Source organism: Thalassophryne amazonica, chromosome 23 (genome assembly GCF_902500255.1).
Source record: "Thalassophryne amazonica chromosome 23, fThaAma1.1, whole genome shotgun sequence".
NCBI classification, from domain to species: Eukaryota; Metazoa; Chordata; class Actinopteri; order Batrachoidiformes; family Batrachoididae; genus Thalassophryne; species Thalassophryne amazonica.
The window spans coordinates 3,929,204-3,949,724 of NC_047125.1; the positions used below are offsets into that span (position 1 = coordinate 3,929,204).

Sequence of the window (20,521 nt, forward strand, 5' to 3'; positions counted from 1 at the left end):
CCTGCCCACAAGCGAATGACGCAACAGACAGGCATGAAAAAAGTCACGCATGCGCACGAAGGTTCAAGCTTGGCTGACGTAAAAACATATGAATCAAATCCATATATTTTTTGCATAAAATAAAAAGGTCTGTTACTTTTCTAACAGACCTCATATTTGCACAATTATCCTTTACTGTGCAGAGTTTCGTTCATGAAGTCAGTGGTGTGTGTGTGAGTCCACATTTCTGTGTGTGTTAGTGACTGAAAGTGGCACAGACATTATAATCTCTGAGCAGCGGCTTGTTATTTTAAGGTGCTCGTTATTTTAAGGTGCAAATCTTGAATGTGAATCTTGAAGGTGAATCTTGAAACAAAGAAACAGTGATCCAACCTGCTGCTGCTTCATTGGTTCATTGCTTCGCAGCTTTTCAGAAGCGGCAAGTCCACTTCTTAACCCCTCTCAAAGCTATTTAAAAATGTCAATCATGACTCACTTTAGTGTGGATTAAAGTCACTAACTGGGACTCTTGTCTTGTTGTGAGAAAAAAAAAAGAAAAAAAAGAAAATCATCTTCCATTCTGTTTGTATCCATCCAAACACTGCGCCACTCTCTGCTGAGACAGAGTCAAGTCGGAATTAATAACTTCAAAGTGAATCGCTGTTTAAATCAGATGACACCTCTTTCCAAACAGAAAATTCAAGAGAGGTATCCATAAGGGAATTGATAAGGAATTGGCTCGATAAGTGGAATCGATAATGGTATTGATATCGATAAAATCTTATCAATACCCATACTTTGTTATTTATGTTCAAATGTGTTAAGTCAAAGATGTTTAAATGTAAAAACCAAAACTATGTTTAAAATATGACAAAAGATAAAAATAGAAGAATAGAACGTTCTTTAAAAACACGTTTAAAATGTTGACAAAGGCTGTAAAATATGTAAATGTGTAAATGTATAGACAGTCCCTTAAAAATGCACAAATACTTTTAAAATGTGTTCAAGATGTGTAAAAGAAGAAAAAACATGAAGATATTAAAATTGTGTGTATGTGTATCATGGGTGGGAGGGCAGTTATTTATTTGTTGTCTGATGGGGGGGCTCACTCTCCCACACTTTGAAAACCCCTGGTTTAGAGCTTACCACTATTAATGTTCCTGTTAAGATTACTACACATGGTTTAGTTTATTTGGGCATCACCGTAACAAAGACTTATAAAGGCCTCTACAAAAACAATTTTAGTAAACTATTGGTTGAGGTTCAGCGTGACTTAACTAAGTGGTCAACTCTTCCTCTCTCAATACGAATAGTTAATGCAATCAAAATGCCTGTTCTCCCTAAATTTCTTTACTTTTTCCAGTGTCTCCCCATTTTTTTTTTTTTTTTTTAAACCAGCCATGTATTTTAAGAAATTGGACTCAGCCATCTCAGCCTACATTTGGAATGCGGTTAAAAAGGGAGAGCTTAGAAAAGTCTAAGCAGGAGGGTGGGCTGGCACTACACAATTTTCATTTCTACTATTGAGTGTTCAACTTGTGCCGTCTGTCTTACTGGGTGTGTTACAACTTTAGTGAAACTGGCCCCACCTGGCTAAAGATGGAAAAACACTTTTGTAGTCGTGGGTCTCCATCCTCCTTGATTGGTGCATCACTACCCCTGTCCTTTAATTCCACAAGTATTAATCCCACAGTTTACAATTTTTTGAAAATCTATTAGCAATTCAGACAATATTTTGGCCTGCAGCAGATGAGCCTCTCCAGTCCAATCTTGTCCAACATCCTCTTCCCTCTATCATTGCAGGATGCTACGTTTAGCGTGTGGCAATGTAAGGGTTTAAAATATTAAAAAGTTTTTTTTGAGGGCACATTTGTTTCTTTTGCGATACTGTCAGAAAAGTATGGCCTGCCAGCTTCTCATGTCTTTAGATATTTACAGGTAAGACAGTTTATTCAATCATCCTGCCCTGGGTTTCCAGTTAAGCCTCCTTCTAATGTTACTGATGAGCTCATGTCCTTTGACCCAACCAGAAACAAAGCCATTTCTGTCATGCTGAATCTAATCTCTCATATAAATTCGCACCCCTCTTGTAATTAAACAATCTTGGGAGTCAGATCTTCAAATTACATTTAATGAGGCAGTGTGGGTTGGTGTTTTCAGGAACATTCATTCATCTTCAATCTGGTCAAGACATTCTCTTATTCAATTTCAAGTGGTTCACCGGACACACCTACACAAATCCAAACTTGCCAAAATTTATCCTCAAATTGACCCAATATGCAATAGATGTAAATCAGGGGAAGCAACTAATACATATGTTTTGGACTTGTCCTAAAATCCAAATTTTTTGTTTGTGAAGCACTTTCTACTGTCCTTGCAACAAAAGTAACCCCAGACCCATTACTTCTGCTTTTCTGGGTCACCCCTGAAGGACTGGGTTTGCCTGTTCAAATCTATCGGCCCATTGTCTCATCTTCTTAAAATGGAAGGAAGTTGCCCCACCCACCATATCACACTGGATAAAAGATGTGCTGTCTAACTTAAAACTTGACAAAAAGTGTGAAGGGCATCGAAAAGAAATTTTATAACATGTTTCGCTTTTCATAACTGCTGGGTAGATTGAAAAATGCTGCTTTCAGTATCTGCTGACTTGCTGCTGCAGGACGCTTGGCTGGAAGCTCTGCTTTTCCCTTCAAAGCAAAAAATCCAAAATGTGCCCACACTTTAGATTTAAAATGTGATGGTGGAGGTTTTATCCCCGTGCCATTTCACGAGTTGTCCGCCATTCTCCACTTTCAATTTAATTTTATTATTTTCCCCCCGCAGATGGATGTGATGTTGCGTTGCCAGGTAGAGAGTCAAGATAAAGAATTTCGCCCTCTGCTGGAGAAAAGCAGTAACTTTTTCCAACCTGGCTGATAAACGTAGTAAAAAAAATGAAGCATACAAATTTCAAAAAATATCAAAATTTTTGTTTAAAAAATGCAATACTTATGTGAATTGATTTTCTCCACCCACCCCTAATATACAACCCCTGGCAAAAATTATGGAATCACCGGCCTCAGAGGATGTTCATTCAGTTGTTTAATTTTGTAGAAAAAAAGCAGATCACAGACATGACACAAAACTAAAGTCATTTCAAATGGCAACTTTCTGGCTTTAAGAAACACTATAAGAAATCAAGAAAAAAAGATTGTGGCAGTCAGTAACGGTTACTTTTTTAGACCAAGCAGAGGAAAAAATATGGAATCACTCAATTCTGAAGAAAAAATTATGGAATCACCCTGTAAATTTTCATCCCCCAAATTAACACCTGCATCAAATCAGATCTGCTCATTGACATTGACCCTATGCCATGACATTGACCCTATGTGTCTTTTTGCAAGGAATGTTTTTGCAGTTTTTGCTCTATGGCAAGATGCATTATCATCTTGAAAAATGATTTCATCATCCCCAAACATCCTTTCAATTGTCCAAAATATCAACATAAACTTGTGCATTTATTGATGATGTAAATACAGCCATCTCCCCAGTGCCTTTACCTGACATGCAGCCCCATATCATCAATGACTGTGGAAATTTACATGTTCTCTTCAGGCAGTCATCTTTATAAATCTCATTGGAAAGGCACCAAACAAAAGTTCCAGCATCATCACCTTGCCCAATGCAGATTCGAGATTCATCACTGAATATGACTTTCAACCAGTCATCCACAGTCCACAATTGCTTTTCCTTAGCCCATTGTAACCTTGTTTTTTTCTGTTTAGGTGTTAATGATGCCTTTCATTTAGCTTTTCTGTATGTAAATCCCATTTCCTTTAGGCGGTTTCTTACAGTTCGGTCACAGACGTTGACTCCAGTTTCCTCCCATTCGTTCCTCATTTGTTCTGTTGTACATTTTTCGATTTTTGAGACATATTGCTTTAAGTTTTCTGTCTTGACGCTTTGATGTCTTCCTTGGTCTACCAGTATGTTTGCCTTTAACAACCTTCCCATGTTGTTTGTATTTGGTCCAGAGTTTAGACACAGCTGACTGTGAACAACCAACATCTTTTGCAACATTGCGTGATGATTTACTCTCTTTTAAGAGTTTGATAATCCTCTCCTTTGTTTCAATTGACATCTCTCGTGTTGGAGCCAGGATTCATGTCAGTCCACTTGGTGCAACAGCTCTCCAAGGTGTGTTCACTCCTTTTTAGATGCAGACTAACGAGCAGATCTGATATGATGCAGGTGTTAGTTTTGGGGATGAAAATTTACAGGGTGATTCTATAATTTTTTCCTCAGAATTGAGTGATTATATATTTTTTTCCTCTGCTTGGTCTAAAAAAGTAACCGTTACTGACTGCCACAATCTTTTTTTCTTGATTTCTTATAGTGTTTCTTAAAGCCAGAAAGTTGCCATTTGAAATTACTTTAGTTTTGTGTCATGTCTGTGATCTGCTTTTTTTCTACAAAATTAAACAACTGAATGAACATCCTCCGAGGCCGGTGATTCCATAATTTTTACCAGGGGTTGTATACACACACTCAAACATGTATACATACATTTTAACATAGCTTGACTTAACGTAGCTTCTTTCACGAACTGGGTGATATTAATGTTCCAGTCATGCCAGAGGGTCATGTGCTGCCCCACGGAAAACTGCACGTTAAAGAGGAACTAATAATAACTGCTCACTGTGAAATGGCAGACATGGGTCCTGGTCTTTAATAAGCAGACAGGTGAGTTACGATCAACATCTTTAAATGGCTTTGACAGAGGTTGATGAATACATTTTGGACTCACTGCTTCAATTAAAATAATAATAATAATAATAATAATAATCACCCTCACTCATCATCCTCTCAGGCTCAGACACACACTGGCATGACAAATGAGTACGATGATTAGATTCAGCAGGGTTTTATCACTTAATTACCAGCTCACACCTGAAAATAACTTCTACAACACGTTTGAGTAGGCGGACAATGCAGGATGTCCCCAAGCAATCCCAGCGTGCACCGCGCCAAATCCAAAATGGAGGTATCTGTTGGGCTACAATGGAAACAAGTGTATAGGGTTGGGTATCCAGATCCGGTTCTTTTTGGGTATTGTTAAAGTAGAAATGCATTGAAATAAATGTGGTCAAATTTCAGAAAGAAATAGCTGATATGTATTTATAAGACCCTTGTGAATGCAGTAAAGTAAATCTGTAAACCCAAATTTGTAATTCAGCGGCGAAATCCTCGTTTAAAAATGACAAATTTGTACAGCCGTATCATTTCCATGACAACAGGGACAAGACGACGCACTCCCGCCTTCAGTCCGACCCCGCACTGAAATTGATTTTATCTGTTAGTAATGTTAATGTGTGGAGAAAAGATTATGTTGTTTTGCCCCTGTCTTAAAGTAACCCTAATGATGTACTTGTTATTATTACACTGAATTTGTTTTTGTAGCCACTAACGACTGGGAGTGAAGCATGCTGGGGTCATTCTGAACTGGGAGTGAAGAGCTGGGGTCATTATGTTTTTGCAAGAGGAAATAACTTTCAGATGCCTGTTGATTAGAGGAATTATGTGCGCCTGGGAGTTTGAGATGGCCACTCACCCTCCCTTCGCGCACACACTAGAAAAGAGGGGGCAGAGCCATGCTCCGATAGAGTCTGCTGCGGGTTGCGTACGAACGCCCAGCCGGTTGACAAGCGCACTCTGCCGAAGGTGTTGGCTCTCCACCTTAAAGGCGTCACGGTAAGAGAGAAAGAGATATTTTATGCGCTGCAACCACTTGTGTTTGATGTAACTGCTTTTGTGGGGAATAAACATACGCCTGTTTGTTCTAGCAAAATGCAGTCTGTGTGATCATTTCTGTGTGCCGATCTGACCGAACCTTGTTTCAAAACAGTTACTTATACACGTCCTGGTTTCAACATCCAAAAGTAAGCTGCAATGAATGTGAGATACAGATCTGTGTGCTCAGATCAGCAACGACATCGACAGCAGGCGGCGTTCTTCCTCTCCCGCTCTCTGCCTCCGCTGCGCTTAGTAAGTCCGGGCTCGTTAACGAGCTCGTTAACCGCCAACGCGGGCCACTCACACTGCCCGTGTCTGCTTTGCAGCCGGTGTTGTACCAGATTCAGCGCACAACACTGGCATCACTTCTCTGTCTACTGAATGGAGCTGCAGTACACTTGGCACAAGTCCTGAGATTACGCTCGCTGTTTTAATGCGAAGCGGCCAGTACACCTGTTGCTGCAAGGACAGACTTCTTGCAGCAAAATCCACAGCACCGCACGTCTCGGCAGTCGGAGCCCCAGAGCTCCATTAACGCTGAGAGAGGTTTATATATTTTTAATGGCTGGGATTCTTTGCGGGTCTCACCTCCATATCCCGCGATGGTACCGGAGGCGAAAGACAGTAGATTTTCATTGCGACACCACTCAATCAAACGGGCGTATGAAAAAGTCCCCCAAAATAATTTTCAAGCACAAATAAAAGAAATGTGTACTCACCAAACGTGCTGCAAGACAATATGAAGTTTTAAAAAAAGTAGATCCTTCCGTATAAGACAAGAAAAAGGTGCAGATGCAAACTGACGTAAATCCACAAATTACAATTGGCGCAATGCATGCTGGGAGAGGGTCTTGTCCGTGACGTCTCGGCAGCGTCCATGATGAGAGGGACAGTTAGTGGAGGGCTAAATGTTAGCTGTAAATTTGTCATTTTCAAATGAAGATTTCTCCGTTGAATGACAGATCTGGGCTTGCAGATTTACTTTACTACATTCAGAAGGATCTCATGTGTAAATGTAAGTCATTTTTTGTTCAAAAAATCTGACTGCATTTTTTCAATGCAGGTCTCCTTTAATAGAGCCCGACCGATATATCGGCCGGCCGATATAAGCCCTTTTCAAAGTACTTACCATCAGCCGAAATGTTGCCGATAAAACGCTGATAATTTTTCATAAAGAGAACAGTTACTGAAATAATGTTTGTTTCGGCAATGTAAAATGTACTTGCACCGTTTGTCCAGTAGATGGAGCTCTGACTCAATTCAACTGAGAGCTGCTTACACCCCTGCTTAAAGTGGATACGACACTTAAAAAATTAGGTAAAACTGATATAAATATCAAAATATACATAGTTGAAAGTGGTGTTAATCATTATCACTGAGAAATAAAGTTTGTACAGCTTCTCAAAAGTGTGTTTCTTGGAAAGCGCATTCCATCAGCGGCCACGTGATGCAGTGACGTCACAGCGTGTAGAGTCCCGTCTTTGTCTGTTCGAGTAACAACAGGAACAGATAGACCTCAGCATGGACAGTGACGAGATCAAGAACTTTTCTGACTCTTCAAGTGTGGATTATTTCTGTGAGGAAATCGAGACTGACTCGGATCCTGAGGATGTCGCAGCAGTGATTAGATCCTACAGATCGGAGCCGTATCTTTCGGACGAACATTCAAACCAGGAGCATTCTGGAAAATAATGCCGACGGAGCTTATGGTGGAGCCGAAGCAGAGGCAAGGGATGTGCCAATTCCGATGGATTTTGAAATACTGCAGAATACTGAATGGTAAGGGAGGCTTTGATTTTTGTTGCTGCTGTTTATAACACTCTAATTATAGCATTTTCGATTCTAGCGTCTGTTTACTGCCTTTGTTATTGTTCCGGAGCCGCAACAGTGTAGTTATTACTTGCGGACCACCGTCATTACCTGCGGGTTTTTGCTGTTTTCCAGTGCCTGGCATTGCATTCATCTGTGTTTAGTTACGTTATTTTCATGAAAGAACAGGAAATAAACTCCGAAAGTTTCGAAAAAGATCGCCGAAAACAACAGTGAATATGCCGCCACCGTTTTTACTCCGTATTGCACTGATATTTTTACAAGTTCCTTGAACATTTCAAGATTATTGTGAACATATTATTTGGGATTAACATTTTATGTGTTCCTGTGAGTGGTGCGAGAACATGGAGACGGTAGAGGAAAGTGTCTGCTGTCGGGAGCAAATGGGTGTGTGAGAGCGGAGCGAGCGGCAGCCGGACATTTCGTGCATCACACAACACCGCAGCTTTCGATCAATCTGCCTGGACTTGAAAAGGCTAAAACCTTTTGCCCTTGTGTTTGTGCAATATGCTGCGACACACTGGTCAGGCATATCAACAAACAAGTCCCTGAGAGCTGTGTTTAATCAAAGTTTCTACCGCTAAAAAAAGTGTAAACAACAGCCGCCAGGCGCGCAAGCCGATACGGTCTACACGTAGTGACGTATTTCAGACTTGGTGCTCAGCGGGAAGCTGGTCACAGGGCGTGCACATTTTTCAGTAGGGGGACGTTCAATGTTGTATATAACGGGAGAACCGCGTCCATCTTCCCAAAATGCTTAGGTTGACCGAATTATATAACCTTTGTTACATGTAATAAGACTATGTTGTCTTTAAGAGTCATATCCACTTTAAATGTGTTCATCTCCGCCCCAGTAGTTCGCCGTCACACTAAGTTTATAAGGATGTCGTTTATAATAACTGCAATTATATTCACCTCACATTTCTCCCTGTTTCAATTCAACTCAGTTTGATTAACTCAGTTTATGTAGTAATGTGTCAAATGTGCTTCATTGCGTTGGCCACTTTTTATTAAGCCCACGTTGTGTAGACCTTATTTCTAGCATGAAAAATATTTGTTTACTGCTAAGAGGTTGAAACATTCAGATTCACTCGTCATCAGGAAGGGTTCTGGGAATTACTGCTGTTTGCCTTGCGTTACGGCCCGTTACGATATAATTTTGGACCGTTACGCTTATTTTGGACCATGTAATCAACCGTTTCTGCAGTGCAACTGCAGTTTGAAGTGTGAATCACTGAAGCAATGCTTCGATTCAATAGCTGGTGGCTCTTTGATTCGCTGCTCTTCAGAAGCGGTAAGTCCACTTCTTAAGCCCTCTCAAAGCCATTAAAATATCATGAGTCATTTTTGTGCATATTAAAGTCATTAACTGGGACTCTTGTCTTGTTGCAGTCAACAAACGAGAATCGTCCTCCGTTCCTTTGTCACAGATTCAAACGCTGTGCGGCTCTGCTGAGACAGAGTCTGCTCGGAATTAATAACTTTGAAATGAATCGCCGCTTTAAATAAAATGACACCTCTTACAAACGTTGCAATACAGACAATAAACTACACTCGACAAAACGTTTTTTCCTCCCAAAATGAGACGTCCGGCATTCTTTATAAACCTGACCTGCAGCAGGGCTGCAAGAGCTGCAACTCATAGGTATGGAGAGACATTCATGCCAATAATAATGTCTGAAAGGAAATGCTTTTGACAAAAACTAAGATTTTATTTCTGTTTATGTCCAGAGATCAAGGATCCACCATGTAGAGTTTATTATCTCCAGAGTTTAAGGATCCAGTAACCAATTTCATATTTATTTACTTTAAGACTCAATAAAATGTTCAATTTCAATGTAATCAGCTTCTAAAGCGCCAAATTACAACAAAAGCCATCTCAAGGTGCCTCACACAGAACAGTTCAACATAAAAAATTAAAATAAATTAAAAAAAATTCAAATACCTAATTAAAAACAGAAGTAAAAGAATAAAACATAAAATAAAAACTACTCATAAGAAAGTGAATAAATATAGGTGTTTTTTTTGTACTAGACAGTTCTTTGTTACTGTTCTTGAAAATTGCACAAACATACTACAGAGTCTTGTGAAAAGAATCTTATTTTACTGTTATATGATACTTTCTTCACGTTATATCAGGGTCCATGTTTTCTTGTTAAAATGTTCTACCAGCACTAAAGCCAACCTCTGCTTGCACTAAGGTTGTTTGAAAGTTTTTTTTGTTCTTGAAAGTTGCAGAATAGAAAAATAAAGGAGTCTTGTGAAAATAATGTTTCCTTAGTGTTTGTGTTTCCTCTCACAATTACTTGTCTGCAACTGAAAAAGTTTTTCTTCCTGTAATATAACCTATATCTAAGTTGCAGAGATCAGATGTATTTCACAACTCTTTTTAAGGATATGTATTTTCTAATTTCACAAAGGTTTAATTCTTGATTACATTTTTTGAACTTGAAAATTCTTCTCTGTTATAAAGTTAATCAATATGAGGACAAAGCTTCAGCTTTTAGCTCATACCTTTTTTGTTAAGGGTCCAAAAAAGAACATTTTATTCATTAAAATAAATAAATAAATAAATAAATAATATCGGCTGATTTATCGGCTATCTGCAAATCATCCGATTTAACGATTATCTGCATTTTTTCATCCAAATATTGTTATCGGCATCGGCCTAAAAAAAAAATCCATATCGGTCGGGCTCTAATTGTTAAGAAAAGATTCGATCCGCAGACATCATTAGCCTTGTTGCTTAACGATTCCCTTATTGGTCCTTCAGAGCGGCCGTTGTTTTTGAGGGTGTTTGTCGGGAAAATTATAATTTCTCTTCGTTGATTACAGACCCTGCAGCGAGTCTGTAATCAAGTGTTTCTGCAGTGCGGCTTTACTTTGAACCTTGCAACAATGAAGCAATGCTCCAAGCCACTGCTTCGTTGGAACTTTGCTTCACTCCTCTTCAGAAGCGGCAACTCCGCATTTAACACCTCTCAAAGCCATTAAAATATGTAAATCCTAAGTCACTTTTGTGTGGATTAAAGTGACTAACTGGGACTCCCGTCTTGTTGCGAGAAAGAAACAAGAATCTTCCTCCGTTTTGTTGCTCCAAACACTGCACCGCTCGGAATTAATAACTTCAAAGCGAATCGCTGTTTAAATCAAATAACACCACTTTCCAAACACTGTAATACAAACAATAAACTACAACTGATCAAAACATTTTCATTTTTCCTCCCAAAATGAGATGTCCTGCTCTGACGTGCAGCAGCCCAAGACTGTGTGACTGCAGACCTGCAGAGTCCAGCAGCCAGCTGAGCTCAGCTTTCATGCGAAAAATGTCTGAAATGCTTTTGACAAAAGCTGCAGACTTTATTTCTATTTATGTCCAGAGATCAAGGATCCACCATGTAGATTTTATTTAAGTCCAGAGATCAATTTCATATTTACTTACTTTAAGACTCAATAAAATGTTGCTGACATAGGAAAACCTGTAAAGCCTACTTTTAATACACAGAAAATTAACAGGAAGGATCGATGTGGAATTGATAATGATATCGATAACATCTTATCAATACCCATCCCTACAAGTGCATTTGTCACTTTATGTGTGTTACCCTTTATTTTAGTGTATTCTTGTTTTTACATTATTATAGAACTCAAATGGAATCCCCTCTCACTATCGCACGGCGTTCTGGCCTGGAGATCGGGGTAGAAGTTCCCCGCGGCCTCGGAGGACGAAGCTCAGGGCTGAAAGCTTCGTCTTTAGGCGGCGGAGGTAAACTAATGCTAACAGGCCCGCTAGCCGACCAGACACTAAGCTGGTCTGGAGTGTCCGTGATATCTAACTCCACTGAACTCAGAAGCTGCTCTACCTTACGGACACGGCTCTCTCAGAGGGCCACCCTGTCTGACAACATCACACAAGTTATTTTAAAGTGTTGAGCACCAAGAAAAGAACAAGCGAGGATCGACAGCTAGCACAAGCTAAGTGCTAACGAGAGGCTAACCACTGCTAGGACTCACACAGCAGCAAATTAATGAGCTAAACTCCGTAGCTGTTGTATTTAAAGACTAACAAAAGTAATTACAGCTAATTAAAACAAAAGAAACGATTCCAACCTTGTATTCAGTAGAAGAGCGGAGAGAATTCCAGGCGCCGAGGAGTCAGTCCATTCACAGGGGCGGGAGTGGCCCGCCTGCTATTCCATTGGTTGTTGGTCATGTCAATCATTGTGCTCGATGTAAGTCACCGCTGTGTAATCAAACGGAAACAAAGCTGAAACCCAGAATAAGACTGCGTCTTGTATGAAACACTACAGAACTTTTATTTTGACACAAATTCAGGAAGTGGTTCTGCAGCTGCGCTGATTAAATGCTGTAGCTTTACCGATCACGGACTTTCCTCGTGTTGACAGCAGCGCGCGCTGTTCGAGAACACTGAATTTCCATAATCTATATAAATATTCCTGAGAATTGTCAAATTGAAAAAGCTTTTCACTGATGCAGCACAAGTAATGTGTTGCTTTCAGTGTGTTTGTGGACTGATTGATTGATTGATTTAATTTATTTTGCAAAATCAATATAAACATTCAGAGGTGAATATATCAATGATATACGGATACAATAAACAAAAAACGATCATTTCCATTGTGGTCCTTGTGAAACTATCACGTGACAAAATACAGGGGCTTTATTGAACATGTACAACTTGTTAATAAGACAATTGGACCTTAATTATTAATGTAAATAATATATATAGTTGGCACTTGAATACCAATTAAACAAGTCCAAATAGTAAAGAAAACAATAAGATCTTAACAGTTAATGTAAATAGTAACTGTATACTTATAGATATGTAAACACAACAACAAATTTAGCACCAATATTAAGACGAGAAAAACAATGGACCAGAAGAGACATTTCAACTAAAAATCGCATTTATAATAAATAAAAAGGTTGAGTTCCTCTTCCCTTAACTGACTGAATAAAAATGACTTTGTATTTTAAAACCTGCCTTGTTACTTTTTGACTGTAACTGAGTCATGATCCCATTCCAGTCTGTGACACCAGTATGTTTGAAGGAAGTTTGGCCAAAAGATTTTACTGGATAAATAATGAGCGAGTAGGGCCTGAGTGAGGATTAGACTTTAGACAAAAGGAGGATGATAGATAGTTCAGGGCCGTACCACGAATAATATTATGCACTTAGTTAATTTTTAACTGTTTAACTCTCAGGCTTACTGGGAGAATTTGGACCTGTTTGAACTCAGCGTGCCCTATGTGGGTCCTCGGAGGGACTTTGAGGAAATATTGAACTATTTTGTTCTGGGTGGTTTGCAGACAATTCTAAAGGTTCTTAGTAAGACCAGAATACCAAGAAGAGCTGCCATAGTCATAGTGACACTGAATCAAAGCAGAAATATCAATAGTTTCTTTTTATTTCAGGATCTAAATGTCTGGTGTGGCAATACAAAAACTTTAGTTTCTCAGTGTCCGTCACAGAATCGTCCAGTCACGTTTCATTCACACCGATAACAGCAGCTCTGGATCCCTCAGTGATCAGATGAAGCTCGTCCACTCTGGGCAACAGGCTCCGTGCATTCACATGGAGGAAATGCAGCCGTTCTGTTTGAAACAGCTGAAGTTTGGTTCTGGGGGCAGGTCTTCAACTTGGATGTCAGACAGTGAAATGTTAGTTGGATTCACTGTTAATGTGCACTTACTGCAGGACCAAGATTGGTCAGCATTCCAGAGCCTTGAACTTGGATGATCTGTAAATTGTTTTACCAGAGTCACATTTCAGTTTGAAGTAAAAGAGAAGCAGTAAAATTAAGAACTGTGCACCATTTTCTCTGAGACACAAACAGCAGTGGAACAACACAGACAGCTGGACTCAACATTCATGTTTGGGTTTTTAATTTGCCCCGTAGATCTATGACCCATTTACAATAATTAATTTGTACTGATTTAGATATGATTTAACACTTATCAAATATTGACAAAGTTTTAAGTTAAATGGTTGAAAAAGGTTGTCAAATATTACCATGGCAACCCTTTAGAGAGACAAATGTCCAGTTTTTGTTCTCCATGTTATTACAGTTCTCAGGTCAAAGTGTTTTTTTATTACACAGCTGACGTACTTTGAATAGATTCTGATAAGTATGAAGTTGTGTGTGTGAGGAAGAATTCAGTCCAACAAACTCTCCATCTCAGACGTCCCTGTTTACTGTTTGGTCCATAAATGTTCTGGAACATAACTGAATTTATATCAAAAATCCCTCAGATTAACAACAGCTTCTTCTCAACAGTAACAGTTGTTATGATTAAGATGAAATAATTTCAGTTGTCAGTATGTTTGTTTCTTCAGGAAATGTAACATCAAAGTTGAGTTTAACCATTCAGGACCTTCTGTTGTGTGGGCTGCTGAAGAGGAGGTACTGCTGGCCCACCACCACCAGAGGGCACCCTGCTTGAAGTGCGGGCTTCAAGCACGAGAGGGCGTCGGAGCAACAGAGTGACAGCTGTCACTCGTCAACAGCACCAGCTGTCACTCATTCTACCATCACCATAAAAGCCGGACTGCAACTTCACTTCCCCACCGAGAAATCAGCTACCACTCAGTTAACTTTCTATGCGGTAATTTCCTGTGACTAAACGTTGTTCTGTGTGCAGCCGTTTTCCTGTGGCTACAGTCAGATGGAGCGAGACAAAGAACGCCTCCGTTTTGGAGTGTCAGAGGACAAGTTGGGACATGCCTATCTCGGCTTTCAGTGGCTTACCAGTCGAGTGAGTATAAGAGAAATTGTGGAGAGCTGGGCATGTCCCAACTTGTCCTCTGACACTCCAAAACGGAGGCGTTCTCTGTCTCGCTCCATCAGCGAATCCGTCGTGACGCGCGAAGTCGCCGCACGGCTTTCCATGACAAAATCTCTTGTTAAAAGTGAAATCTGCCGGAAAATGGTTGATGTTCAGCTCTTGTGATAACCAGAGAAATTGCACACAATGGTCCCAGATCCATACAGCCATCCGTTTAGAAATGAAATGTCGTTTCAGCCTGGTGATAGCGGCTCGGTGCGCCCTCAGCCGCTGTAGGCCATCCTTAAAGCGGTAGTAACACTCCTTAATCTCTGTTAAGCCCATAACAGCCAGAAAGCCATTTGAATTTATCGAATGGTTTCCACCTGGCTGTCTCACACGGTTCCTGAAAAAATTTTAATGCAACAAAACGGCAGTCGTTCAGACATTCTTCTGACAATGAAAAAACGACAAGAGGGGTGGACCACTGCTCACACAAAGCCTGCTCACAGGCGAATGACGCAAAAACTCAAGCATGCACACGAAGGATCAAGCTTGGCTGATGCAATCACACGTGGTTCAAATCCATATGTTTTTTTTAAAAAAAGGTCGGATACTTTTCTAAACCGACCTCGCAAATATATATATATATATATATATATATATACACACACACACACACACGAGGTCTGTCAATAAAGTATAGGTCCTTTTTATTTTTTTCAAAAACTATATGGATTTCATTCATATATTTTTACGTCAGACATGCTTGAACCCTCGTGCGCATGCGTGAGTTTTTCCATGCCTGTCGGTGACGTCATTCGCCTGTGAGCACTCCTTGTGGGAGGAGTCGTCCAGCCCCTCGTCGGAATTCCTTTGTCTGAGAAGTTGCTGAGAGACTGGCGCTTTGTTTGATCAAAACTTTTTCTAAACCTGTGAGACACATCAAAGTGGACACGGTTCGAAAAATTAAGCTGGTTTTCCGTGAAAATTTTAACGGCTGATGAGAGATTTTGAGGTGATACTGTCGCTTTAAGGACTTCCCACGGAGCGAGACGTCGCGCAGCACTCCCACTTATTGACAGACCTCGTATATATATATATATATATATATATATATATATATATATATATATATATATATATATATATATATATATATATATATATATATATATATGGCACAGTCATCATAATCTCTGAGCAGCGGCTCATTATTTTAAGGTGCATGCAAAAAAAAAAAAAAAAACAGAGAAGAAGACTGTAGAGCATGCCCATAACTAATGTAAGCACTAATCAATGTAGCAAGCGATGCTACAAGTTTACAAAGCCACATGCTGAGTAAAATAAAGCCTTTTAAAAGAAAGGGTCTGTGGTGATCATCTGAAACGGACTTATTATGCATTTAAAGTGAAGCAGTGTGGTTTATATATATATATATATATATATATATATATATATATATATATATATATATATATATAATTTTTTTAACGTGGTTTGCTCCACTGGCTGCTCTCCACCTCCGAAGATGAGGCAAAAGGAAGCACACTTTAAATTAATCATATTTAACTATTCAAAAAAATACATATATTCAGATTTGAGAAGTTTTTATCAATAGCCTGTAGAGTTAATTTATCAGTGCAGCTGTTGCGGAAATGTTGCAGTCAGTCGTTTTTTCAAAGGCTTTGTTATATTTGAATGTCTTTTCAATGTAAAAATACTAACTGGTGTAAATGACCCGGCTCTTTGTTGAAACCGTCCTGAACAAAGGGCTCAGAAGCAATGCTTTAAATACAGAAAAGACCATTTATTTTAGTCCCGTGCGAAGTCAGAACAGATCTCAACTCTTCGTGAACGTAGCTCACACGGGAACTGGTTCAGAAAAAGCCACAAACACATAGTGGCACAGTGGAACACACAAAAACAGGACTCTGCGGTGGATTGTTTGGCCTATTTTTCAGTGTCCACCCTGTAGACTCACCGCAATGGCATCCTGTTGTGTCTTCTCATGCAGATAAGAGAAATGGAGACTGGCTAATAATTAAGGCCTCCTGACACAAGCAGGACTTTGACTCAGGCACTAGCATGACCTATGCCGTGCTGGAGAGTAAACTCATCTTTAATGGGTGCAGACTGAACATGAGGGGTGCCGGTGCGTGCTATTGCGCACAGTGAATTTTGAAATGTTCCAAAACGTCTTTCAGGCACCAATGTCGTGCTATGTGGTGCGATCTAATCACCAACATGACGTGCAGCTCGTTAAGTCGAGTAAAGAAGTGAACAGAGCGAGTGGTGACATCAGTGGCTCGCATCAGAGTGCAGCTCGTCTGAACGATTATAACAGGAAGTTAAATCTGTTATAAACATACTTTAATAGCTGCACACAAGAAGGAAAGAACACACAACTGTTTTATCAAGCTATGACAATGTAAACATGGCAAATAATTACCTTTTTAGACAGCTCCCAATGCTTTCTCCAGGTACTTCAACGCAAGCGTGAACGACTCCAGCTGCAGCCTCCTCTGTGATTCAGGAAGCGATTAGAGCAGTTTTCAGTGGCCAATTTACAGAAAAAAATGATTAATCCGCCACAAAATAATTATTTCATATACGCAGTGTCCAGCACAGAGCACATGGCAGGTGGTGGAAGAAAGAACAGCATCCAGCTGGGAACACAGTGGGTGGGGTCGTCACAATGACAGGAGTGCTGGTGCGTGAGTTTAAAGTCAGGGTCATGTCAGAGGGCCTTTACAAAAAGTCGTGATAGTGGAGTACATACCATTCCTGGGAAATGGAAACTTAATGTTACATAACCTTAGCAAGAGCACAGTGACACAGTAACAACTCCTACTTTTGACATTATTAAAAGGGATGTCCTGAGCAGATCCTCAGTATCGTAATCGGATGCAGATACGGCTACTTTGAGAAAGCTGGTTTCTATCGGATTTGTAAACGGCATCGGGCGGATTCATGTTACTTTTCAGAGTTGTCGCGCTTGAGAAGCGCAGGAGAGCAGTCATGTGTGTAAATTATGTATAGCCCGATTTCGTCCATCTTATTATGAATTGAGCAGGCGTTTGAGAGAAGGATGAAAAGGCGGGGGGGGCCTAAGCGAGTTAGCCTTTAGCCTGGCCTGCACACTTCCCCGCTTGCCTCTCAGTCACAGTCGCGCTTAGCACCTTCCCCGTCTCACATCGTAGTCTGATGGTCTGATGATCTCCAGACGTATTATATTGTCCGGGAATGAAAGATAAGTGCCCCCGGTGCTGATTGCGAGTACATCGGCATGACTGTACTGTAGAGACTTGGCCAGATCGAAGTAGAAAAGAATGTACAAGAAATATAAGACAGCTCAGGGTTGCTGCGTCTATGCGCGCCGGCATCTTTCTTTAGTGACTTGTCCAGAATAAGTTTGGTTAAAATGTTAACCATAAGTTAAAGCTGCATACCTTTAGACAACCTGGGTGATATGCCGGCAAGTCAGTATGGTGTAAAGAGAAATTATCTTTTTTTTCTCTCTCTCTTGCTTTGTCTTCTGTAACCAGCTATCCTCTGTCTGCAGAGGATAGAGCTGTCCGTCTGCTACAAAACATTTAGTAGGCAGTTGTGTGCTCTTTCTCTGGTTATCACAAGAGCTGGACATCAGCATTTTCACCGAAAGCCAGATCAATTTTTCAAATGGTTTCCAGGTGCCAGTCTCTAACAGCTTCTGAAAAAATTCTGATGGAAAAAAAGTCCTTTTCATTCCGCCATTTCCAGACAATGAAAATCCGACGAGGGGGCGGGACCACTCCTTCCCAAGGCGTGCTCACAGGCGAATGATGTCACTGACAGGTGTGGAAAAACTCACGCATGTGCACGAGGGTTCAAGCATGTCTGACGTAAAAACATATGAATGAAATCCATATAGTTTTTGAAAAACATAAAAAGGACCGTTACTTTATTGACAGACCTCGTATAGTAAATCTGTGTCAGGTAGGCAGTTCTCAAAAACTAAATGTCCATGCTGGAAGGAGACAAGTGAGGGAAGTCACCAAGACACAACTCTGGAAGAATGTTTGGTTTCTCTGAGTGGAGAAACTGGGAATAGTGCAACATTTTTATTTTCATCTTCATTTTACATATAGTCCCAACTTTTTCTGATTTGTGGTTGTTTCTGTTGCATTTCTGAAATTACAGAACTGCTATAAAGAAAAGTGTGAACATTTTATTGTGTTTTAAAACTTTGTGGAGCAAATGCAAACACCAAACTCTTAGAAATAAGGAAAAAATACCTGGACATGTGCAGGAAAACTGATATAAACTTAACAGAACAAGGCAGGCTGATTTGACTCCCCATTTTTGTTGTATAAATAAATCAAAAATAAAATAAGAGGTAACTCACTTTGAAATTAATAAAACATATAGCTGCAGCTTATAATAACTTTGAAAAATAAAAATCAGCAGCTTGTATTTTTATTCTGACTCCAGTTCATTTAGTGTGATGAAGTCATTTTTTTCTCATCAGTCACATTTTGTGCTTGAACACTACATTAAGCTTAAGATTGAATAAATACATCCCTTTGGAAAATAACAGCTGTTAAAGTTCAGACTTCTCACCTGCTTTTTTGTGATCTGTGCCTCTGAACATCAGCTTCTCCACAGCAGGGTTTTATTTTTAACCAGTGTACTGTATTTTCTGCACCATAAGGCGCACCGGATTATAAGGCGCGCCCTCAATTAGCGGGTACTTAACCCTTACAAAAGGCACACGCTAAAACATATAGTCTACAAAAAAAAAAAAAGGTTGAAGTCCTCATCTTCTGTGTCTGAACTGAACAGCTGGGCAATTTCGCCATCAAACACGCCAGGTTCCCGCTCATCTTCCCTCTCATCATCGCTATCATTTTTGCCTTCAGCTGAATGGTGACTGTAGAGACGCTTCTCCTGGCTGTTCTCTGTTCAATGACCCATTGCTCGAGTTCGTCTTCTAGCTGTGGCCACCTCGCTTTGTTTCCGCGGAAACTCCGTTTGGTCTTTTTAACTTAGCGCATTTCATTTTCTTGTTTCCTCTCGCAGCTGCTCTATTCCCATGAACAACCGCGTAACTGATAGCCTGCAGTTTGAATTGAGCCTCGTAAGCATGTCTCTTCGCTGGTGCCATTTTCGGGGATCCTTAGACAAACAAATGTTTTGCAGGATACCTGTAGTATACGGTAACTACCAGAGGAGTGGCGGAGGTAAGTGTACGTACCACGGACTCACGGACTCTTCTGATTGGTTTATCGCTGGCAGCGTACGTACTCTACGCTACCAGCGTACGTACTTTACGTATTACGTAATGTTCTCCGATTGGTTTATTGCTGCCAGGGTATGTACTCTACACTGCCAGTGTACGTACATTACGTATTACGTCCCTGTGTCAGCGGGAAATGGTCCAATATTCCGACGGTCAAAGACAACGTTGGTCATTTTTACAGATTTTGGAATTCAGGATTATAGGGTGCACGGCCGATTTTTGTGAAAATTTAAGGCTTTTAGGTACGCCTTATGCTGCGGAAAATACGGTATGTATAATTTTTGCTCAGTTCATTTTATATATTCTCATTTTTTAAGGATGTTTAAAGGATATTGACCATTTATTTCATCTCATGATCTCATAAATTCAGTATAAGATGTGCACATGGTGTGAACAGGACGGTGCCATCAGAACCGCGTGTGTAGAGAAAGTGGAAATAGAAGTAAAGGCAGCTCCACGGTTTGGTTTTGTTGTGTGTGTTTTTTTACATGTTCTCTCAAGTTAAAATCCTCTCTCTCTGCTCCGCACTCACTGTCTCAAGCGCACTGATGGTTCCCTCACTCGCAGTCTGCAGCCAGTTGACTCCGCGCACGCGCACACGCACACGCACACACACACAGCTCTGTCGGTAAACTGTGCATTTTAAACGGCTTTGAACAAGACGGCCACTGCTTTAATCGCCGTTTTTCCCAAAATGTGAACGTCCAAATGACGGCAGGACGGCTCGCTGCCTAAAACTATGAATTGAGAGAAAAACAAAGACTTAAATAACATAAACGACTCTTCGACTAATAAATTAGTTGTTGACGGTTCCAATAGTCGACGTAGTCATGACTAGTCGACGAGTTGTGGCAGCCAATAACAGGAATC

General features: G+C 40.2%; 1 protein-coding gene across 1 annotated transcript in view; it reads left to right on the forward strand.

Annotated features, from left to right (window-relative positions):
• LOC117504818 overlaps window positions 1-20,521 on the forward strand; it is a 3,434,143-nt gene that overhangs the window by 1,453,823 nt on the left and 1,959,799 nt on the right. The window lies entirely within an intron of this gene.